The sequence below is a fragment of the Malaclemys terrapin genome, chromosome 12, assembly GCF_027887155.1.
Source record: "Malaclemys terrapin pileata isolate rMalTer1 chromosome 12, rMalTer1.hap1, whole genome shotgun sequence".
In the NCBI taxonomy this organism is placed as follows: domain Eukaryota; kingdom Metazoa; phylum Chordata; order Testudines; family Emydidae; genus Malaclemys; species Malaclemys terrapin.
This window is the reverse complement of record NC_071516.1, coordinates 33,962,465-33,987,155: the sequence shown is the minus strand read 5'-3', so window position 1 is coordinate 33,987,155 and position 24,691 is coordinate 33,962,465. Positions and strand designations below refer to the sequence as shown.

General features: G+C 47.9%; 1 pseudogene; it reads left to right on the top strand.

The window, feature by feature from the left end:
• Positions 1-5,680: 5,680 nt before the first annotated feature.
• The window catches only part of LOC128847091 (von Willebrand factor A domain-containing protein 5A-like), a 39,279-nt pseudogene continuing 20,268 nt past the window's right edge, over positions 5,681-24,691 (top strand).

Genomic DNA, 24,691 nt, shown 5'->3' with positions numbered 1-24,691 from the left:
ACTAATCACCTTCCGCTGCATTAATGCGATAAACATCCCAGTTTGCTGAACGGGCCAGAGCCTCCCTGGTGTAAATCCGGAGTAACTCGAGTCTAGTGAAAGCAGTTACGGTGACTTTACACTAGTGGAGGATTTGCCCCCAGGAACAATTCGCTCCATCCTTTGGGTCTGATGCAAACCCCAATGCGCTTGTCCCCTTTACACTGACAGACACTGTCCTGTGAGTCTGACACAGAGATGGGCCCCAGGAGAGCCAACGTGCCAGGTCTCCGAGGGGAAAGCGACTCAGAACAGGACTCACTCCGGATTGGAGTTCACAGATGAAGTGAGGGATCTCTGCACCACAGGCCCAGCAGGGCTCTGGGCAGGATGCAGACATTGCCAGGTAACGGAAGGGTTAAAACTGCCGGAGGTTTGTGTTACATTCACCAGTTGCCAGGTCTCCTGTCTGAGCAGGAAGCGGTGTGTGTGTCACTGCTGCCCCTGTGCAGCTGCCGGGAGAAGGGCGATTCCACAGCCTGGGTTTTTGCATGATCACAAATTGGTTTTGTTGTAGGAGCAGCAGTGATCTGTATGCTGTGTATAACTGTGCTATGTATAACCTGTATATTCAAAAGGTCTGTTATACTTCCCCCCTCCTCCCCTTCTTGACTCCTCTCCCTCTCTGAATGCCTGTGAAGTGGCTTTCCCACTCCCCCTCCCCCCTGGGATGCTTGTGGGGTGAATGGGCTGGTTGAACAGCTGCAAGATCAGAAGAGCTCCAAATAGACAAGATGTCTGGGACTCTAATTAGGCAGCGATCACACACCCAATGCATGGACACTGCATGGACACTGCCCGAGGTGGAGTGTGACCAACCAGATGCAGCCAAGTCATCTCTAGTCGCAGGCCATGAGGAGCAGGTCCTTAGAAGGGGAAGGGGCCATATCCTAGCAGTGCACTCACAAGCTTGTACCTCCCGTGAAGGCCCTTTGCCTGGACCGCCTGGTCAATGGTTCGCTGCATTGCATTCCATCGTGCCTCGGGAAGACTTACCTTCATCACACTGTCCATCACTGTGCTGTGGGACACTTACCTTCAAGGATCCTAACATCTCCAGTGCCATGCCTGTCCTGGGAGCGTGAGTATGCGAGTGTGAGTGCGACCCCCCCCACCTTCTTTTCAGCTTAGCTATCAGTATAATAAACGTGCTGCTTTCTGCCAAACTCTGGTGGGTCATTAGTCCTCCCTAAGCTTACTAGCTGGCCCAATTTCGGGTAACAGTTTCATTTCACTGTGTCTCACACAGTAATAGCGGGCGGTGTCCTCTGCAGGACGGTCTCTAGACACCAGCAAACCAAGCACGTGCTTGGGGCGGCATATTTTCAGGGGCGGTATTCCGGCCATTTTTTTTTTTTTTTTTTTTTTGCTTCAGGCGGCATAAGCCTAGAGCCGGTGTAGCCCTAAGGATTAATCTGCTTGTCTGTATAAATATATCTTTCTTATAAAATGAGTATTTGATTTATTAGATTTATAGATTTTATATTAAAAGTAAGTTTAGCTGTAATGCAAGAGACCTACCTACAGGCTAAAACTCTGTATGTTAAGCTAATGCGTAGTTCACACCTTTTTGAGACCCTTCCCAGGAGAAGTAAAATTAGACAAAACACCCACGCAGATGTTTAGAGACCTTTACCTAAACCAATAGTAAAATGGGGTGGAAAATGAGGGGTTTTGCCCACATTTTAACGTATTTACCACAAGTGCGTACATACCTGTCATCCATACGCACATACATGCTAGCCTATGGGGTAAGTACCCTAACATTTCTGTGGGGGAAGAATGAAATATGGGCATAAGAGGGAGAATTTCCGATTAAATACCTTATAAAAAGGCAGGCAGCTTGCCATTAAAGAGGCAACCTATCCACCTTATCTGCTCCTGTCTACTCTTCATTGCCTCCACTTTCAACTACGTATCAATACTACTCATCTTCTATACGGCTATTAACTATTAATAGGTCGTTCTTCATTCTTTTCAAGACTGTAAGTTAAAATCTCATTTATATTTTATTTAGCTAATAACACATAAAGTTAAGTTAAAAAACAAATAACCCTGCTGTAGCTTCCTTTACTAAAGGTGTAAAAGACGCCTAAGGTGTTGCCAACACCAGATTATTATCAAAACAGGGTGTAAGTATTAATCAATTTTTGCAGTTTATAGTCTTATATTCTCTTAAAAAACTGTAATACAAGTGTAACTCTGAGGAGAGGGATAGCTCAGTGGTTTGAGCATTGGCCTGCTAAACCCAGGGTTGTGAGTTCAATCCTTGAGGGAGCCACTTGGATGATCTGGGGCAAAATAAGTACTTGGTCCTGCTAGTGAAGGCAGGGGGCTGGACTCGATGACCTTTCAAGGTCCCTTCCAGTTCTAGGAGATGGGATATCTCCATTAATTATTATTATAATTCTAACTGTTTTGCCATTTACTTACTATCTTCATTAATTTTAAATCTCTGTGTAAACTTCCCATCACAACCCCAAATTTCCTTTTATAAACTCTGTAAAGTCTAATTCAGGACGAACTCTATCTTCTGATTAAACAAATTGGTGAGCCGAAACCCATACTAATTAATATTCACAATAATAATAATTATTAAAATATTAAAATTAATAAAAGTATTAATTGATTGATTAATTAAATTTAGTAGATAAATTAAATCAACACAACTAACACATCCCAAATCAGGCTACAAGCTGGCGAGCCAGGCAGGAGATTCGAGGAGTGTGTGACAGGAATTTTTAGGGATTCCAGGCATCCTTAGACCATTAGGAAAATCTCACCTGAGGCGCTAAGTAAATGGTTAAAATTTCAGAGATTTATAAATGCTTGTCTCTGGTAAGAGTAGCCACCGGCTTAAATTTCCTGTGACTGCGGTTTGGCTGTCGTCCCAGTATTTCCGGTTGTTTATTGTGGTTTTGACTTAGAAATTTAATTTTAAATAAAGTTTGTGATTAAAGTAATATTGTTTAAAGTGATACACGTGTTTAAGGGGTTTTGTAAAGGTTAAAGTTATAACGTATGGTACCAATAAGATATTAGCAGTAGCATTGGATCCGATGACCTACACTAGTCGTGGCAGGGGAGTTGACAAAGCAAGGTATTAATCGCCGCCAAAAAGGCCGCAATCAGTCAGAACTTGAACAGTTCAAAGATACCTTATCTCAGTCCCCTTGCCTTCCCCGGACTGCACCACTGATCTGTCTGCCTCAGTATTCCCCCAGTATTTGGCAGGGGGCGCCAGCCCACGGGCCCCCGGCCTAGCCGGCAGGAGCCTGCAGAGCGCAGCCCTGCCCCTCCCCCGGCACACAGAGAGGCAGGGAGGTCTCACTCCCCTGCGTGCTGCAGCAGGGCGGGGCTTGTAGACTCCGGTAGCAGTCGCCGGGCAGAGAGGCCCCCCCCCCCCCCCCGCCCCTGTGCCCCTCCCCTCGACCCGACCCTAGGAAGGGGCCAGAGGGACTGGGAAGGACCTGCCTGCTGGATGCTTCCTGGGAGCTGCTCCAGGTAAGCACTGCTGGGCTCACCTGGTCCCCTGGCAGGTCCCTCTGGGGGGGCTCCCCTCAGCCCCACTGCCCTCAGCCCCCACCCTGACCCTGTTCCCTCAGCCTTCCCCGCAGTCCCCCCTGTGCCCCCCAACCTCAATCCACTGCCCTCAGCCCCCCTGACCCTGTTCCCTCAGCCTCCCCCACAGGCCTCCCTGTGCCCCCCAACCTCAATCCACTGCCCCCAGCCCCCGCCCTGACCCTGTTCCCTCTGCCTCCCCCACAGTCCCTCCTCTCCGCCCAATCATCTCACCCGACCCACTGCCCTCAGCCCCCACCCTGACCCTGTTCCCTCAGCCTCCCCCGCAGTGTCCCCCCTTTGCCCCCACCCTCAATCCACTGCCCTCAGTCCCTGCCCCTGTTCCAACAGTCTCCCCCACAGTCCCTCCCCTCCCCTCTCCCCCCCCCCCATCATCTCACCCTGCATGGATGTGGAAATCTGTCCCAGATTCCAGGCTGTCGTTAGTCCCTGGGGCAAAAGATCAGCAGAGGTTTACAAAGGGAAGCTTGCAGCCTTTGCTCAGACCCAAACATTTTCACTTAAAAAAATAAATAAATAAATACCCAAACCCATCCTGACACCCATCTGCTCTGTCCAGATTTGCTGTTATCCCTGTTGAGGCCAAAGTGGTTTGAAAAATTAAAAATCCTTGACACCATTGTGTTGCCTCCCCCTGTGTTGCTTGTTAATCTGATGGACCTGCCGATAATGAATAAAGATGAATGCCCTGGGAGCAATGTGTCAGGCAGACAGTTTGTCTAGTAGGAAAGTGAATGCTGAAGCCCTCACAAAATGAAGAGGCTTTTCTTAACCTGAGAACTGAAAAAGAGCCAGATACCCTGCATGGGTTTGAAAACGACAAGAGCCTAGCGATTGACCAGAGCAGCATCAGGTTTGAAGTGACAAGGAGGGTCTGTGTCATGAAGTCTGCATTTCCACTGAGGACTCTTCCATTGCCAAGGTAGCGCTGGCGCAGGTCTGCCGCCCGGCACAGCAATGCTGAGAGGTGCCAGTGAAGACCCAACCCACTGCCCTCAGCCCCCACCCTGACCCTGTTCCCTCAGCCTCCCCCACAGTTCCCCCTGTACCTCCCACCCCGAACCCACTGCCCTCAGTCCCTGCCCTACCCCAAATCTCTTCTTCAGCCTCTCCCGTCAGCCCACCCCCATCACTCCCCCTGCTGTCCCACCCCCTCAACTTCCCCCATTCCAGTCCTGCTCCCCTCTGTCTCATCCCCTCCAGACCCTGTCCCTCTCCCCAACCCCCCGACCCTCCCCAGCCCAGCCCCATTGTCTCCCCTGCCCCGCCCCACTCTACACAGCTCTCTACCCTGTCCCATTCATGCTCCCCTCAGCCCCTACCCTACTCCCCCCATCCCAGTCCTGTCCCATCCCCCTCAGCCCCCCCTGACTTTCCCAGTCCCAGCCCTGTCCCCCTCAGTTCCTCCACCCTGCTTCCCCCGGTCCATCTCCACACACCCACCGACTTCCTTGACCTCCCTCCCCCCAATCCCACTGCCTGGACTCACCCCCGTCCCACTCAGGACATGCAGGAAAAAGAAGCAATGGGCTTAAATTGTAGCAAGGGAGATTTAGGTTAGACATTAGGAAAAACTTCCTAACTGTAAAGGTGGTTAAGCACTGGACAAATTACCTAGAGAGGTTATGGAATAGCAGTCATTGGAGTTTTTTTAAGAGGTTAGACAAACACCTGTCAAGGATGGTCTAGTTGTTATTACTCAGTCCTGCCTCAGTGCAGGGGTTTGACTAGATGACCTGTTGATGTCCCTTCCAGTCCTACATTGCTGTGATTCACACTGAATTGCCTTGTGCCACTGTCTAGTAGTAGTGGCACACAGTTCTCTGACATGCAGGTTTATAAAATTGTAGTTAATATATAGTTTAGAGCATAGCAATTTTAAAGCTCTGCATGTTCAGACCAACTGAGCTGAAAATTGTGATCTATAGTATTCAAAACTATTAAGATGTGGGCTGAAATAAAATCAGCATGAATTGCTCAACAATATCAATGGAATCAGCATTGCACTGCTATGTATTGTAAAACATTACGGTGAAATCTTGCAAATATTACATAGCACGCCGCCTTGCCCAAGTGGTAACTAAGCATAACATCTTCCTGTTTCAACATTCTTAACTTGTATCCCATAGCTCCTAAAAGTTGTTTTTTTTCAAACACTGAATACTGCTAAGTTATGAGTTTTAACAGGTTTTTTTTTTCTTTTAAACCACAGCACTGAATGTTATTCTAAAATTGTTTTCCAAATATTCTTAAACTCCCAGTTTATCCCCTGCTGATGTTCATTGTGAAAAGTATTGCAGGTCTAATAATAATATTTGGCACTTTTGTAATTCACTGTCCAACATGTGTTTTGTGCCCTCCTCTGGTGGATTTTTAGAGGATAACTGTATAGCTACCAACTAAGGGAGTTATATCTTGAACTCAAGTAGTAGAAGCTCATGCTTTTAAGTCTGGATGGTGTAGATCAATCTCTGATAATTTTCATATGACTTTACATTGTGCCTCTTCATATAACCTTGTGGTGGATCTACCCACGTGTGACCTCTGTTTTCATGGGACTTTGTATCAAAGCCTCATTTAGAAACTTTGCATTGCCCTTGGTATAATATTATAGCCCCTAAGGATAGAATAAGATAGAAGAAAAATTTCTGTTTGCTAGCAGTAGAACAAGAGCTCTCCCCCCCCACTCTTAATCAATTGCCCTGTTGGATGAATGAGGTGTGGATGAGCAAGGCATGAAAGGCAGCACCTCCAGACAGCCTCAACTGTTGGAGAGGGGCTGGGAGCCAGACCCAAGGACAATAAAAGGTGTCAAGTGGGCTCATTAAAGACAAGCAGACATACCGACGGCCTCCGGGGTTAGAAGCAAGCACCTTCTTTTGGAAACACCCTCTTTGCAGCATTGGGACAACACTCAAAAGAAAGCAGCACAAAGGACCAATAGACACAGACACAGAGTTTGAATCTGGTATAGATTTGCATAAGAGGAAAGCTGCTATAAAAGTGAGGTGTCTTGCAGAGGACCCCGGGTCTCGTCTTGTCAACATGGGAGCATCGATCCGGATCGGCAGAAGCCCGGCTCCACCCCCTCCCCCATCTAACTCACCTGGCCAGTGAAGTTAAGGGGAGCAACTAATTGGTAACAACAAGACGGAGTGTGTTTGTGTGTGTGTGTGAGTGTAAGTGTAATATATTATGTGCATATAATACAGTGTTAATGAATACATGTATTACTAATAAATGTGGCGTTTTGTCTTATTCCCCCTGAAAAGATCCTGTGCAGTATTTTAAGTACAACAATGGCTCGGGTTCAATCTTTGGTGACTAGCTATGATGGAGGTTGTTACACTTATAATCCCCTTAATCAGAGGTTCTGAATATGCTTTGTTGTAGGCAGAGCTAGCCTATAGTTAAGCAACCGAAAATTTAGAATGGGAAGTGTTGAAATGTTGGGAAGCCTTATAATTTTGCCAGTCTGGAACGAACATCCCATCTGAGGGATGGGGGCGGGGAGAGAGGAGAGTGAGACAGGACCAGGAAACTGGGACAAGGAATCCTGAGCAGTAGGGGGGGCAGTTGAAATCAGATGAGGAGCTGGGGCGGGTTAGACAGCAATAGGATAGACATAGACTGGAGGGGACGGGGAAGAAGGGTCTTTGACTACTAGAGACCACTCCATTCAGGAGCCTGGGATAGACCCAGGATTCCTGAGTTTCACAGTTCCTCTTCTGTCAGCAGATATCTGTGAAACCCAGTGGCAAAAAAAGTGTCTCATCCCCCTATAGAGCTGATCTATCACATATAGGATGACAACCTACTGCCTCTGCCATCACTTACTCCATTAGCTCAAGTGGCAGGAGTCTGTGCAGTGGATCTAAAGGTTCATCGGCAGGGTTGGAGCCATGCAAGTTTCACGATGATTCCACATGCCAGAATTTCTGGGGCAGTTCAGTTTTGATTTTTACAAAAAAACCTGGGGAAATGCATACAGAAATAGGGTGACCAGATGCCTAAATAGGGGAATCTCAAGCAGGAGTAGAGAGGTTATTTTATCTCTGTATTTGGCACTGGCGCAACCACTGCTGGAATCCTGTGTCCAGTTCTGGTGTGCACAATTTAAGAAGGATATTGATAAATTGGAGAGTGTTCAGAGAAGAGTCACAAGACTGATTAAAGGATTATAAAACATGCCTTATAGTGATCGACTCAAGGACCTCAATCTATTTAGCTTAACAAAAAGAAGGTTAAGAAGTGACTTGGTTATAGACTGTAAGTATCTACATGGGGAACAAATAGTTAATAATGGGCACTTCAGTCTAGCAGAGAAAGGTAGAGCATGAGCCAACGGTTGGAAGTTGCAGCTAGACAAATTCAGACTGGATAGAAGGCATACCTTTTCAATGGTAAGAGTAATTAACGATTAACAATATACTAAGGGTCATGGTGTTTTTCTAAAAGCTTTTTCTAAAAGCTATCCTCTAGGAATTATTTTGGGAAAGTTCTATGTCTGTGCTATACAGGTGGTGAGACCAGGTGATCACCGGATCCCTTCTGGCTTTATAATCTCAGAACTAGGTACATCAATTCACATGCAAAATTCTCATTGAATTCAATAGGTGTCCTTGCCCTGTGGCTTGTGGTGCGGGCTGCAGCAGGGGCCGTACAACCCCTCTCGCAGCTTCCTAGGGCCCCCTCTCGCAGCTTCCGAGGGCCCCCTCTCATGGCTCTGTGCACCTGTGTCTGTCATTGTCGTCCTCTCCCCTCCCCCCACCCCGCTCGCCCAATGTGTCCTGATATTTCACTCTTGCGATCTGGTCACCCTACACGGAAGCAGTATCCCAGCTAAAACAGGCCATTGTCAAGGCTCCGGTGTTGATCACTCCAAATCCTGAAATACCCTATCATCTGGAGGTAGTGGTGAGTGTTAATGCATTAGTGGCTGTGGCCTCACAAGAAAGGCATGGGAAAATCAGACCAGTGGTCTATGCCTCACGATTAATGTCATCAATTGAGCTTAAATATAACAATTGTGAAAAGTATCTATTGGCAACCAGTTGGGCCATACAACACTTTTCTTTTCTAATTGGCCTCAGCCCAATCATATTACACTCATCGCACACTCCCCTTCAGTTTTTACTGTCCAATAGGGTAAAAGATGGGCAAGTCTGAAATACTCACCTAGCCCACTGGGCATTACTACTGCAAGGGGAAAATATCGCAGTCAAACCTATTAGGACACCATCCTTGTTACCAACTGCTCTATTGTATCAAGGAGAGCCACACATGTGTCCCAATTTTAATCAATTGGATCTAAGGGGGAAGAAAAAACAAAAGTTCTTCCAACCTTTAATCCAGGAGACAGATTCCATTAATGGGTATCATTTCTTTGTTGATGGTTCTAGTTATTACCATCAAGGCAAACCCTGTACCGGGTTCGGAATCTATGCAGTTCCTCCCGAGGGAAAAGGAGAGCCTTGGGAGAAGGCATATTCAATATGCACTCCACATTCGGCCCAATATGCTAAATTAGTTGCAGTGGCTTGTGTGCTGGAGTACTGTGTGCAGTTCTCCATCACCACCACATGCCAAAATATCTGTCTGTTTTCAGACTCTGTGTGGGTATGCAATTCTCTCACAGAGTTTCTACCATGCTGGGAAACAAATGGGTTTACATCTTCTGATGGCACACCTATTGGGTATGCACCATTGATAAAATATATCCATTGGTTAGCAGTAATAATTACTATTCCAGGACAGCCGATTAAAGTAAAAAAAGTGAAAGCTCACTGGAAATTAAACCCTTATGCTATAAAAAATGAGAAAGCTGATAAATTGGCCCGAGAAGGAGCCCGATCAGGGAAATTTTGGGAAGGAAAAGATCAGGAGTATTCAGTTACTACTCCTAGTCCTAAATGTCCTATAGCTGCAACTAAATTGGTACAACCCGATATACCAGATTTAAAAGATGTGCAAAAATTGGATAAGGAGATAGTGAGAGTAATCCTGGAGCTTTCCAAAACGGGAAAAGAAGGGTCATTAACAATAGACCCTTTGTACAAAAGACATAAGCAGCAGTTACAAATAGTAGATGGAGTTCTCATGTATACAGGAGGTCCTTTCCCTGTGTGGGTAGTTCCAGCTCACCTACGGAGGGAAATGATGTACATGGTCCATGACACTCCTACAGGAGGACATCAGGGAGTGGACAAAACTGTCCAACATCTTGCATCTGTAGGGTGGTGGCCACTTCTTAGGATGGATGTGCAACAATATTGTGAAAATTGTCTGGCATGTGGCCAAGCTAATCCTACTCCATCCAAAAAAAATGCGCCACTAAAATCCCAGGTGTAAGAAGGTCCTTGGATGGCTTTGCAGATTGACTTTGTAGGTCCTTTGCCAAGGACTCAAAGAGGTAACCAATATTCATTGGTGATTATGATCCTTTCTCAAAATGGGTAGAGGCATTTCCTCTTAAAGCCAATACTGCAAAAGCCACTGCCAGAGTCCTAGTAGAACAAGTCTTCTCTCGCTGGGGAATCCCTGCAAAGGTAGAATCAGACCAGGGATCACATTTTATGGGACAGTTCTTTAGGGACTGTCTTAAATTAATGGGAGTCCCGCAAAGACTGCACATCCCATACAGACCACAGTCGTCTGGGATGCTGGAATGAACCAATCGGGCTATAAAAGTGATGTTGAGGAAACTGCTTGCTGCCAATGGACGTAACTGGGACACTCTCATGCCTTTAATTTTAATGGCATTGAGGGCAACTCCAGCTGCATCTACTGATAAAACACCTTTTAAAGTGATGACAGGCCAAACAATGCGATTACCAAAACATTTAATTTGGCACACTAGTGGCACTCAATTAGAGAAAATAAAAATGGATACCTACCTGCAAAATCTGCAAAAACATCTAAATCAAATCCATTTGCAGGTAGCTGCCAAATTGGAAAAATCCAAACGTAAGGCAAAAGCTTACTTTGACAAAAACCAAAGAGAGAATACTTGGGAGGTAGGAGACCAAGTAATGTTGTTATCATATAAGCCACCAGAACGCGGGTTGTGTAACCGATGGATCGAACCTTTCCAAATCATTAATAAACTCAGTTCAGCAGTATATAAGATTAAAGTAACAGAAGAAAAGTATAATAAAAATAAAATTTACCATGCTAACCAGTTAAAGCTGTATTGATCGTCCAGGTCGCAGGAGCAACTTCCTCCCCAGGACTTAAGTGAACAGCATCAGACAAAATTGCAACAACTGGAGCCCAGCAGATTGCAACCATAAAATTAACATTAATATTTCTGACTTATTACACCCTTATTGTTGCTATAAGGGTCGGACTGAGCCAAAATTCTAAGTCTGGGATTAAACTATTGCAACCCCAGGAAACCAGACAACCCAATCGTGCTCAATTGCCTGAGCACAAGCAACAAAACATACCAACAAAGAAGGAACGGACTATTTCACTCAACCCGGAAATTATCAACAACCCGATTCAACAGGTTAAGGGAATTAGAGGGGAGAATGTTACTTTTAAATATCAATTGATGGGAGTAACTTCATTGCCCTCTAGTGGTTGAAAAAAAATGTGGGCCTTAAATAAAAATTCAAAGGGAGAAGGGTGCAAGACATCCACAACAAATTCAACGTCCCTAAAACATGGTATATCTTATAAAACTTGAAAAAACAAAGCTAGCTGTACTAATTTGATCACAGGGGAAAGTTTAACCTTATATAAGCTTGAATATGAGGATCAAGGGCAATATGAGGTACTCATTATAGCTACCTTTCAAACCAAAACAAAAAGCAAAAGATATGTACAAAATATAACATTTGAACTTAAGGTTGAGAAGCCAGTTATTAACTATGATTATGATCATTCAATATCAAATAATGTAAATTGTCCAGTGTTAAGCCCAGGACCCGCTAGTGGTCTTACCACAACACCCTTAATAGGGAAACTGATTAATCAAGTTCAATTTATGCATATTCCTGTAGTGCTGAATTTGTCCAATTGGTACTTAGGAAAATGTAGCTACTGTCAGCATACTAATGCGGCTTCCATTTTCTCAGTACAACTTGTGGATAAAATTGTAGCCTATCAGCAACAAGTGCAAAATATTGTTCTGTTAAAGAATAAAAAAATCCCTAAGTCAAAAACTCCTAAGAGAAAGCATAGCTTAAATCTCCTTGGAGGTTTAGGATCCCTAACAGCACTATTTGGTACAGAAATGTCAATTTGAAACCAGGCGGATATTTGAAAAATCCGCAAGCATATAAATTATGTGTTAAAAGAGGAAGCCAACCAAGTGGTCAATCCAATGTTAAAACAAATAAAAAAATTGGCACAGAAAAAACAATTTACTGTCTATAATATGCATAATATAACCCAATTGTTTAATGAAACTCAACAAAAAATTAATCAGTTAATTAATTAAAACAAAATCAGCAAAGGGATCAACATTTGGAAAAAAAATTATATGCTCTGCATATGGGGAATATGTTGTAAGTACTATTGTTGATGCATTACGATCCTTAAGACTAGAAGAAGTTCCTGACTTAATTAAGGATGAGCAACTGTTAAATTGGTACTGCCCTAAATGTTTTCAAAAGCTAAAAAAGGAAAAATCCACTTGTTTGGATTCATGCCAGCATTTGTCAGTGGGTGCTATAAGAAAGATAGGATCTGTGACACCTCACCCCAACTGAGACAGTTGTTCTCTTTCAAAAAATTGTGTAATGGCACAATCTTTGTATGTCTCATTCACGGTCTTGTTATCGATGTTTAACCCAGACAAGGATGTGTACAGGCAATTGGCTACTATCCATTCTATAGGTCACCTCGAAAATGACATCTACAGGGAACGCATTAATGCACCTCCCCTGGTAGTCTATCACACTCCAACTCAGACCTGGAAAGTGCCACAGATGGCCTGTTGTTCTAAGAAAGGGCCTCAGTATATCTGTAGGTGTAATGTGTTTAAAACAGACACTGTTTTGTGTGAACTACAGGGAAAGAAATTACAGAATTCATCATCGTCATGCCTGGTGAGGCTGACCACGTGGAAAACACCAATGGAGAGGGTGACCTATGCAGGAAGTAACCAATTTTGTGTGGTTACCAACCAAAAAAGGTACCAATATGGTCCCTTGGAGTGTCCTGTCACAGAGCCAAATTTCTGTTTTACCCCAAAGCAGCCCACGGTAATAGGAAATCAAGCTATTTCCCCTATTCCCACTTTTGAGAACATTACCATTATTCAGTCCAACCCCGCTTATCAGGATTTAATTGTCCAAAGCACACCCACTTTTCTGGCCTATATTTCCCCACTAAACTTACAGCTAAAATCATTAATGGCTCGTAAAAAAACTCACCTTATCCAAATTACTAATAATATGAACCAAGCTCAACAAGTTATTACCCAGTTAATGAACGAAGGTAATAAACCTACAACAACTCCCAAAGAAAATTTTGAATTAAAAAAATGGGTAATTGTCCAAGAAATTGCAATTAAAATTAATTTCCTTATTTTAGGTTACTTACAGTATAAATTCAACAAACCTAAGCCTAAACCTAAACAAATGCCTAGGCAGACACCTAGACAGAGGCATATACAAACATCACAGAGTGACGAATATATATACATAATGCCTATCCCAAATACCTACCAAAATATGCCCAGGTATAAAAGTGGTGTTAAAAAGGGCCCCAAGAATACAAAATCCAATCTACATGACGGGGTTTCTTTGTGCAAACCACCCCGTCAAAGGGGGGCGTGTAGCCCTAAGGATTAATCTGCTTGTCTGTATAAATATATCTTTCTTATAAAATGAGTATTTGATGTATTAGATTTATAGATTTTATATTAAAAGTAAGTTTAGCTGTAATGCAAGAGACCTACCTACAGGCTAAAACTCTGTATGTTAAGCTAATGCGTAGTTCACACCTTTTTGAGACCCTTCCCAGGAAAAGTAAAATTAGACAAAATACCCACGCAGATGTTTAGAGACCTTTACCTAAACCAAGTAAAATGGGGTGGAAAATGAGGGGTTTTGCCCACATTTTAACGTATTTACCACAAGTGCGTACATACCTGTCATCCATACGCACATACATGCTAGCCTATGGGGTAAGTACCCTAACATTTCCATGGGGGAAGAATGAAATATGGGCATAAGAGGGAGAATTTCCGATTAAATACCTTATAAAAAGGCAGGCAGCTTGCCATTAAAGAGGCAACCTATCCACCTTATCTGCTCCTGTCTACTCTTCATTGCCTCCACCTTTCAACTACGTATCAATACTACTCATCTTCTATACGGCTATTAACTATTAATAGGTCGTTCTTCATTCTTTTCAAGACTGTAAGTTAAAATCTCATTTATATTTTATTTAGCTAATAACACATAAAGTTAAGTTAAAAAACAAATAACCCTGCTGTAGCTTCCTTTACTAAAGGTGTAAAAGACGCCTAAGGTGTTGCCAACACCAGATTATTATCAAAACAGGGTGTAAGTATTAATCAATTTTTGCAGTTTATAGTCTTATATTCTCTTAAAAAACTGTAATACAAGTGTAACTCTGTAATTCTAACTGTTTTACCATTTACTTACTATCTTCATTAATTTTAATAAAAAGTCTTTATAACTACATCTGTCTCCAAATGCATATATGCATCCGAAGAAGTGGGCTGTAGCCCACGAAAGCTTATGCTCTAATAAATTTGTTAGTCTCTAAGGTCCCACAAGTACTCCGGTTCTTTTATCTGTCTCTGTGTAAACTTCTCGTCACAACCCCAAATTTCCTTTTATAAACTCTGTAAAGCCTAATTCAGGACAAACTCTATCTTCTAATTAAACAAATTAGCGAGCCAAAACCCATACTAATTAATATTCACAATAATTATTATTATTATTAAAATTAACAAAAGTATTAATTAATTAATTGAATTTAGTAGATAAATTAAATCAACACAACTAACACATCCTAAATCAGGCTACACCGGCCTTGGCAGCAGCAGCATGTTGAGGGGGGGAGGCTGGGGCCGCTGCGGTTCGCGCCGCAGGGGAGCAGCACCCGCACCTTGTGGCTGGGCCAGGCAGGCTCTGAGTGGGGGACACTCGACTGAGGGCTGCTCCTCGGAGCACACGGAGCCGCCTGCAGGTACCACAGGGCAGCCGTCCCCCAGCACCGCAGCCGGGGCTGTGCGAAGCGGCCCGAGCTGCCCAGGGACTGCGGCAGGGCGGCCAGAAGCAGCAGGAGCAGTGGGGCCATAGAGGGCGGGGCGCTGCCGTGCGGGGCCTGCGTCCCGCTCTCCGGGGCTCAGGACCGGCTCCAGGCACCAGCCTGGCAAGCAGGTGCTTGGGGCGGCCACTCTGGAGAGGGGCGGCACATCCAGCTATTCGGCGGCAATTCAGCGGCCGGTCCCTCACTCGTGCTCTGAGCAAAGGACCTCCCGCCGAATTGTCGCTGCAGATCGAGATTTTTTTTTTTGGCTGCTTGGGGCGGCCAAAACCCTGGAGCCGGCCCTGCCGGGGCTCCGCTCCCTCTGGGGCTATCCTGCCCTGTCTCCTCAGCCCCCTGCCAGGGCGGTCCCCCAGCTCTGCCCTCCCATGTCCCGGCTGGTCCTAGAAGTAGGAGCCCTGGCTGGAGGGACCCTGGGCTGAGGCACGCCCAGGAGCCCCGCTGCTTACCCGACCCTGCCAGCTGCTTACCCAACCCTGCCAGAGCAGACTGGCTGGAGGCGAGGGGGGAGTGGGCAGAGTCAGCACTGGTGGGGGGGAGCCCAGGCCTGGGGCAGAAGAGGGTGCAGGTGAGGGAGGGCATTAGTGGTGGGGGGGGCAGCCACATTTTTTTTTGCTTGGAGCGGCAAAACGCCTAGAGCCGGCCCTGGTCCCTTCCAGTTCTATGAGATAAGTATATCTCCATATATTTGGAGCCCCAGCCCCAACTTGGTAGCCAGGCCCAGCTCTAGGCACCAGCAAAACAAGCTGGTGCTTGGGGCGGCACATTTTTAGGGGCAGCATGGCTGGCACCAGAATGCCGCCCCTAAAAATGTGCCCCGGCCGCCCTAGCTCGCCACGGTGCGCGAAACAGCTGATTCGCGCGCCGCTTCTCCCCCTCCCTCCCAGGCTCTCAAGCCTGGGAGGGAAGGGGAGAAGCGGCGCCCGCGCCGCGGCCACTCGGAGTCTCCCCCTCCCTCCCAGGCTCTCAAACCTGGGAGGGAGGGGGAGACTCCAAGTGGCCGCGGCGCGGGCGCTGCTTCTCCCCCTCCCTCCCTCCCTCCGTCCTAGGCTTGAGAGTCTGGGGGCAGGAGGCAGGGCTGGGGATTTGGGGAAGAGGCAGAGTTGAGGCGGGGCCGGGGGTGGGGTAATTAAAAAACGGGGGCGGGGGGGCAGCCAAAATTGTTTTTGCTTTGGGCAGCAAAAATCCTAGAGCCGGCCCTGTTGGTAGCTGCTGTAGAGGAGGAGAGACAGTTCTCCCCAAACTAGTGCTAAAACTTAATGAAAATTGTTTGTCCAGACAAAATTTCCATTACGTTTGGGGAGAGGTCTGGAAACCTTTAAGGCCAGATCTTTGTTATCTGGTATAGTTCTGGCTCTGCAGAGTTCTCCCATTGACTCTTAAGCAGCACTAGGTTTGGTGGGGATGCTGCTAGGTGTTTTGTAGGATAAAGACCTTATTTGCAAGCTCTTTGAAGCAGGGATCTGTCTGCAAACTCCAAGCCCTCTGTTCATGTGCTCCAGGGCTTCTAAAAACTCTGAGTCCACTGTGAGTTTGAGTTGGTGACACACACAATGTGAAACCAGGAGAACTTTGCCTGTTTCTACAGGGCTGTTGCACTTGCACAGCGTGGATCCTAAACCACCCATTTAAAATACCCATAACCAACCACTTGATGTTTTATTTCCCTTCCTATTTTCAGTGTTGTCACTTGTTTGTTTGTGGTTTTGTTTTACTGTTTGTGTTGCTTTATTACTTATTTTTACTGTTCTAGGTGTATGATGTGTTAATCAAATTTAAAGTGGACATCTCAGAGAAATTGCATATACCTGAGTGAATGCCTTTTCCGCTCCTTTCCAGTATCAGAACATATTGTATTAATATTTGCAATGAGAGCATGATTATTTCTAGTTGACGCATAGATTTGTTTAGCATCTTAAAGCTGCGCTATGTGTGCAGATAATATGCATGCAAGAGAGATAATTATTATTAAGGGTTTTTTTATATTGCGCTTGTATTCAACAATAGTTAGCTAACAGTACAAAGAACATTAGGAAAGATCATTTAATTGGTGCTGGTCCTGCTTTGTGTAGGGGGTTGGACTAGAGACCTCCTGAGGTCTCTTCCAACCCAGATATTCTATGATTCTGTGATCCGCCAAGACCCTCAGCAATTTTCAAGTGGTCTGTGGGGAAAAAAGGTTGAGAACCACTGCCCTAGAAACTTGCCCATTTCCCCCTGGCTTTTGTTATCACTTGCTGTTAACTCGAGTGTATCTGCTTTGAACTGTATGTAACGGCCAGCAGGGCAGGGAGGCATCAGGTGCGGGGAGATCACCCCGGAGTGGGGACACCCAGCCCCTGTCCTGAGTGACCAGACTCCTGGGCCCAGCCTTGTTGGGGTTTCAGGGACTCGGCCGAGCCAGATGGAGGAAGGGGAGCACTCGAGGGCACCCAGGCCTCCGGGCAAAGGGAGCTGGAGCGAGGACTCTGGTTTCACTAGCCGACTCCGCAGGGGCGGTGCAGACGCCAGGAAGGTTCCCCTGATAGCGGGACCATCCCAGGCCCCTGGGTGAGAGTAGCTGCGGGCGGGGAGTTTGCAGACGCTCCCTGGCTGGACTGGGTGGGGCTAGCCTGGAAAAGTGACTTTCAGTTTTCCAGCCTCTGCACCACAGCACGGGCTAGTGAAGGTAACGGGGGGCCCACAGCCCCCCGCTGCGGTCCAGGACCCCCAGTTGGGGAGAGAACCCAGGCATCCTGGCACCCAGCCTCCCCCCCCAACCGGGGATAGGACCCAGGAGTCCTGCCAGGGATACAAGTGTGTGTGCGCTGCCCCCTGTAACACAGCCGGGGGGTCTCTCCGCCCCCAGCACTGCGCAGGGTGGATGTAGGGAGTGGGGGGTTTGAAGTCACGGCCCAGCCCGGCCCCACTTCCCACTGGCCGGCCCCGGGAGTCACGGGGACTCGCCCTCAGCAGAGCAGGGTCTATGACCCGGGATGGGCAGATCCGGCTCTGCCCAGCAGGGGGCAGCGCGGCTCTGGGAGCGGGACCAGGGAGGGGGGTTCGGATTGGAGCCAGAGCCGGAAATTCAGCAACTTGCTGGGTCAGAGGCGCCCCCCCCCCCCATTCTGACCATCCTCAAACCCCCAACCCGCACAGTGCAACCCCCCCTTCCGTCCGCCTGTCCATCCTCACCCCCCCCACTGTCCAACCCCCCCTTCCATCCGTCTGTCCATCCTCAACCCCCCCTGCACTGTGCAACCCCCCCTTCCATCCGTCTGTCCATCCTAACCCCCCCCACACACTGTCCAACCCACCCCTTCCGTCCATCTGTCCGTCCTCACCCCCTCCCCGCCTGTCCAACTCTCTTTTCTGTCTGTGCGTCCCCACCCACACATCTCCCCCCTCCTTCCCTCCCTCCATCCCCCGTACATTTCCATCTCTCAGCCATACCCCAGTCCCTGCCGGGGGCTGGGGCCATGTGTGGGGGCGTCGGTAGTCCCTGATCGTGTTTGTCTGGCCCGGCTGAGAGCCCTGATGACAGGGTGTATCCATCCCACTGTGGGCAAGTGGGGGCGTTTCCCCGCCTCCCCCAGCACATGTGCAGGGCCCTGTGATGCTCCCCTACATTTCTCCATCCCTCCCCCGTCTCCCAGCCATTCCCTCCATCCAAACGTCCATCCCCACCCCCCTCCCGTCCATCTGTCCATCCATCCCCATTACCCCCCTCCACACACACATTTCTCCATCCAGCTCCCAGCTGTACCATGGTCCCTGCCTGCCCCTACTTGCTGGGAACTGGCCCCGTGTGCAGGAAGGGGAAGCCCGGGGGGGCCCGAGAGGAGCCGTCTCTCTGATCTAGGCCCGAGAGCCTGCGGGACTCCCTGCCACAGGACTTGACTGAGCAGGGGGTTGGGGCTAGGGTCTCAGAGCCGTTGCTGGAGGACACACCCTGTGCCCATCAGTTTCCATGGGAACCCTGTATCTCACCACACACCTTTTCCCCCCCCCCAGATCTCCGAACCCCGGACCAAGATGACGAGCTGCGGCCTCCTGAACAGTTCCAACAAGCCGGGTGAGTCAGGGCGGGGGGGTCCCATGACTGATGCCCCCTTCCGCCAGAGCCCATGGGGGGGCCATGGCTGACATCCCCCTTCCCCGGCGCCCATGGGGGTCAGAGGGGCCTGTGGCTGATGTCCCTCTCCCCACAGTACCCCTGCGCAGCGGCTCGGTGACGGTGCTGATCCGAGGCTTCATGGCAGACGTGGGCTGTGAGCTGCTCTACAGGAACGAGGAGCCGGGGCCAGTGGAGGCCGTGTTCGTGTTCCCCGTGGACGCCGAGGCGGCCATCTACGCCTTCCAGGCCCGCCTGGGGGGCACCTGCATCGAGGCCCAGCTCCACGAGAAGAAAGAGGTACCAGGGGGGAGAGACGGTACCAAGGGGGCATGGTATGGGTACACGCTGGCTCGGGGGCAGGGCAGGGGGATCTCGGGGTGACCCCATCTCTCCCGGCAGCTGCAAGAGCTGTACAGGGACACACACGCCGGGGGGAAGGGCAGGGGGATGTTGGGGGAATGGGGAATCTTGGGGTGACCTGGTCTCTCCCGGTACACGCAGGAGCGGTATGGGGATACCCTGGCAAGGGGATCTCATGGGATAAGGAGATCTCAGGCTGACCCTGTCTCTCAATGCGGTACAGGAGCTGTTGCTCCTGAGGGAATTAAGCACCAAAAAAATTAAAATTCTGTGCACAATATTTTAAAATTCTGCATATATTTTTTGTCAAAATAACATTGTAATCACGCCAGTTTCCATTATTTTGGTAATTTATTTCAAAATAATGTCAGCAAGTATGTCTGTAACAACACAGACCAAAAAAAAAAAAAAGATTCTGGTAAATTTTTCCACTAATAGATTCCTTTCTAGGCTTATTCATACAGAACTTTGTGTAAGAATTCATTTAAACTACAATATAGAACCGGATTTCCCACACCTCTCAGAAGCTGCGCAAAGGCTTGGGGGAGTCAGGGGTAACGGAGGAGCTGAGGGAGAGGGAAGGAGTCTGGAGTGAACCTCAAGGATTGTTGGGTGTGGGTGGGAGAAGTATGGAACAGGTTTTTTGGGGGGGTGAGTAGGGGAAGGAATTGTTAGGGAGTTGGGGAGCCTCCCAAATGCAGAGGCTCACCCCAAGCCTCTCCCATTCAGTCAGGCACATCTGCCCCTGTCTCCACACACCCCCGCATTGGTCTCTGCAGCCTCCTCCCCCATCCCTGTGTGTCCCTGCATCCCCCTTCCCCTGTTCCCGTGTGGCCCTGCAGCTCCCCTCCCTCTGAACTTGGCTCAACGGTGTCACCCCACTAGCTCCTGAGCCCACAGCCCAGACTCTCCCCCGCCCACCAGCCCTTCTGAACCCCCATCTGTGACACTGACACACACACACCCCGGCAGCCCCACTCTTTCCTAACCTGGCTCCGCGTGCAGGGTGCTGTGAAGAATACAGCCGGCTCCTGGCTGCTCTAGTACCACAGCAGCCTCTGGTGGGTGAAGGTGGAACTGCAGCACTTCCTGGACAATGTATTTTTTGTAGGGGATAGTTCAGTGGTTTGAGCATTGGCTTGCTAAACCCAGGGTGGTGAGTTCAATCCTTGAGGGGGCCACTTAGAGATCTGGGGCAAAATCAGTACTTGGTCCTGCTAGTGAAGGCAGGGGGCTGGACTCAATGACCTTTCAAGGTCCCTTCCAGTTCTAGGAGATAGGATATCTCCATTTATAATAAAAATAAAAAAGACCTGTATGAGGATGTGCTGGCTGGGAGTAGGGCAGGGGGATCTCAGGGTGACCCTGTCTCTCTGGCAGGCACAAGAGCTGTACGGGGACGCGCTTGCCGGGGGATAGAGCTCGTTCTTGCTGCAGCAGGAGGGGGCCGAGGGTGACGTTTTCAGCTGCTCCCTGGGTAACCTGCCCCCTGGGGAGGAGGTGGTGCTGACCCTGCGCTACGTCTGCGAGCTGCCGCTGGAGCCCGATGGAGCCGCCCGCTACATGCTGCCCGTCGTGCTGCGCCCCCGCTACACGCCCCATGGTGAGACCCACAGATCCCCCTGCTCCCGCCCACGTGCCCCATGGTGAGACCCACAGATCACCCTGCCACTTTAGCCTGCCTGGTCCTCCCCCAAATCCCCACTGCGCACCCTACAGTGAGTGACCCACAGCCTGTAACCCTCCCCCGCAGACCCATTAGCCCCTACTACGTACCCCACAGGGAAAGACCCACATGGACCCTCATAGACCACTACTATGTGCCCCATGGTAAGTACCTCCCCAGCCCTGCAATCCCCGCTCCAGGGTATGTTACCCCCGGCCCCTCCCCCAATATCCAAGCATCCCCCCCATGCCCCTCAATAGCCCATTCCCCCCATAGAATCATAGGACTGAAAGGGACCTTGAGAGGTCATCTAGTCCAGTCCCCTGCACTCGTGGCAGGATTAATTATCTAGACCATTCCTGACAGGTGTTTGTCTAACCTGCTCTTAGAAATCGCCAATGATGGAGATTGCACAAGCTCCCTAGGCAATTTATTCCAGTGCTTAACCACCCTGATAGGAAGTTTTTCCTAATGTTCAACCTAAATCGCTGTTGCTGCAATTTAAGCCCATTGCTTATTGTCCTATCCTCAGGGGTTAAGATAAACAATTTTTCTTTCTACTCCTTGTAACAACCTTTTCCATACTTGAAAACTGTTATGTCCCCTCTCAGTCTTCTCCAAAAGAAACAAACCCAATGTTTTCAATCTTCCCTCATAGGTCATGTTTTCTAGAACATTTTTGTTGCTCTTCTCTGGACTCTCTCCAATTTGTCCACATCCTTTCTGAAATGTGGCACCCAGAACTGGACACAGTACTTCAGTTGAGGCCTAATCAGAGCAGAGTAGAGTGGAAGAATTACTTCTCATGTCTTGCTTACAACACTCCTGCTAATATAGCCCAGAATGATGTTTGCTTTTTTTTGCAGCAGTGTTATACCATTGACTCATATTTACCTTGTCATCCACTATGACTCCCAGATCCCTTTCCACACTACTCCTTCCTAGGCAGTCATTTCCCATTTTGTATGTGTGCAACCCATTGTTCCTTCCTAATGAAGTATTTTGCATTTGTCCTTCAGACCATTTCTCCCGTTTGTCCAGATCATTTTGAATTTTAATCCTATTCTCCAAAGCACTTGCAACCCCTCCCGGCTTGGTGTCTTCCGCAAACTTTATAAGTGTACTCTCTATGCCATTATCTAAATCATTGATGAAGATATTGAACAGAACCGCACCCAGAACTTATCCCTGCAGGACCCCACTCGTTATGTCCTTCCAGCATGACTGTGAACCACTGATAACTACTCTCTGGGAACAGTTTTCCAACCAGTTTTGCACCCACTGTATAGTAGCTCCATCTAGGTTGCTAACCCTAGTTTGTTTAAGAGGTGGCCATGGGAGACGGTATCAAAATCTTTACTAAAGTCAAGATATAACACGTCTACCACTTCCCCCCATCCAGAAGGCTTGTTACCCTGTCAAAGAAAGCTATCAGGTTTGTTTGACATGATTTGTGTTTGACAAATCCATGGTGACTGTTTCTTAGCACCTTATTATCTTCTAGCTGTTTGCAAATTGACTGTGTAATTATTTGTTCCCTTATCTTTCTGGGTACAGAAGTTAAGTTGACTGGTCTGTAATTTCCCAGGTTGTCCTTATTTCCCTTTTTATAGATGGGCACTAGATTTGCCGTTTTCATCTCTCCCATCTTCCATGGCTTTGCAAAGATAATTGCTAATGGCTCAGGTATCTCCTTGTCAACTTCTGGAGTATTCTAGGATGCATTCCATCAGGCCCTGGTGACTTGAAGAGAACTACTTTGTCTAAGTAATTTTTAACTTGTTCTTTCCCCATTTTACCCTCTTCTGAGCCTACCTTGTTTTCACAGGCATTCACTACATTAGACGTCCAATCAGTACCAACCTTCTTGGTGAAAACCGAAACAAAGAAGTCATTAAGCACCTCTGCCATTTCCACATTTTCTGTTATTCTTTTGCCACCCTCAATGACTAATGGGCCTACCCTGTCCTTCATCTTCCTCTTGCTTCTAATGCATTTGTAGAATGTTTTCTTGCTACCCTTTATGTTTCTGGCTAGTTTGATCTCATTTTGAGCCTTGGCCTTGTTAATTTTGTCCCTACATACTTGTGTTATTTGTTTATATTCATCCTTTGTAATTATACCTAGTTTCCACTTTTTGTAGGACTCTTGATTTTTAGATCACTGAAGATCTCCTGGTTACGCCAGGGTGGTCTCTTGCCATACTTCCCATCTTTCCTACACAGTGGGATAGTTTCCTCTTGTGCCCTTAATACTGTCTCCTTAGAAAACTGCCAACTGTCTCCAGTTGCTTTTCCTTTTAGACTTGCTTCCCACAGGACCTTACCTGCCAACTCCCTGTGTTTGCTAAAGTCTGCCTTCTTAAAATCTATTGTCCTTATTTTGCTGTTCTCCCTCCTACCATTCCTTAGAATCATGAACTCTACCATTTCATGATCACTTTCACCCAAGTTGCCTTCTGCTTTCAAATTCTCAACCAGTTCCTCCCTCTTTGTCAAAATCAAATCTAGAAGAGCCTCCCTGCTAGTAGCTTTTTTTTTTTTTTTTTTTTGAAAGGAAAAATTGTCTCCGATACAGTCCAAGAACTTGTTGGATAATTTGTGCCCTGCTGTGTTATTTTCTCAACAGGTGTCTGGGTAGTTAAAGTCCTCCCATCACCACCAAGTCCTGTGCTTTGGATGATTGTGTTAGTTTAAAAAAAAGCCTCATCCACCTCTTCTTCCTGGTTAGATGGTCTGTAGTAGACCCCCACCCTGACATCACCCTTGTTTTTTAACCCTTTTATCCTTATCCAGAGACTTTCAACGAGTCTGTCTCCTATTTCCAGCTCAGTCCACGTAAACACATTTTTAATATATAATGCAACACCTGTTTTTTCCCTGCCTGTCCTTCCTGAGCAAGCCGTACCCTCCTATACCAATATTCCAGTCATGCCTATTATTCCACCAAATCTCTGTGATGCAAACTATGTCATAGTCGTGTTTAGTTACTAGCATTACGAGTTCTTCCTGCTTTTCCCTGTAGAGGAGCAGACTCACCCCTGCGGCACCTCCTGCTGGTGACTTCTGGGAATTAGCTCTTCCAGCATCCTGGAGCACCCCCTGCAGGCCAGTGATCTGCTTGTCCTCTAGCCCCCATGACCCTCCTGGACCCCAGTGCCCTTGTATCTGGGGTGCTGCCCCCTGGCAGTACACCCCTCAGTACTAGGGTCTCCCCTCCCAGGGGAACCCCCACCCACTATCCCTACCTTGCCTCAGGATAAGGCCACTGCTAGTCTCCAACTAGTCCCCGCTCCCTGGGGCAGACTACAGTATAGGCCACTCATCATCGGCAAGGTTGGGTTTGGACCTGCTGCCTTGGCCTAGCCCTGGGCTGCCCTCTACAACCCCCAGTTCCCCTTAGCCTTCTACTAGGCTGCAGTCTGGGGCTTTCCCGGCTGGAGCGCCCCAGTCTGTCCTCAAGTACCCTGTCTCTAGCTCCCTACAGCCAGGCCCTTCTCTCTGAACACAGAGAGAGACTCTTGGCCTTTGGCTCACAGCCTTTTTATATAGGGCCAGCTGAGGCCTGATTGGGGTGTGGCCCAGCTGCAGCTGCTTCCCAATCAGCCCAGTTTAGCAGCTCCCAGCCACAACCTTCCCCCAGGGCTTTTCCAACCCCTCAGGGCAGGAGCGGGTGTCCACCCCTCTACAGAGCGT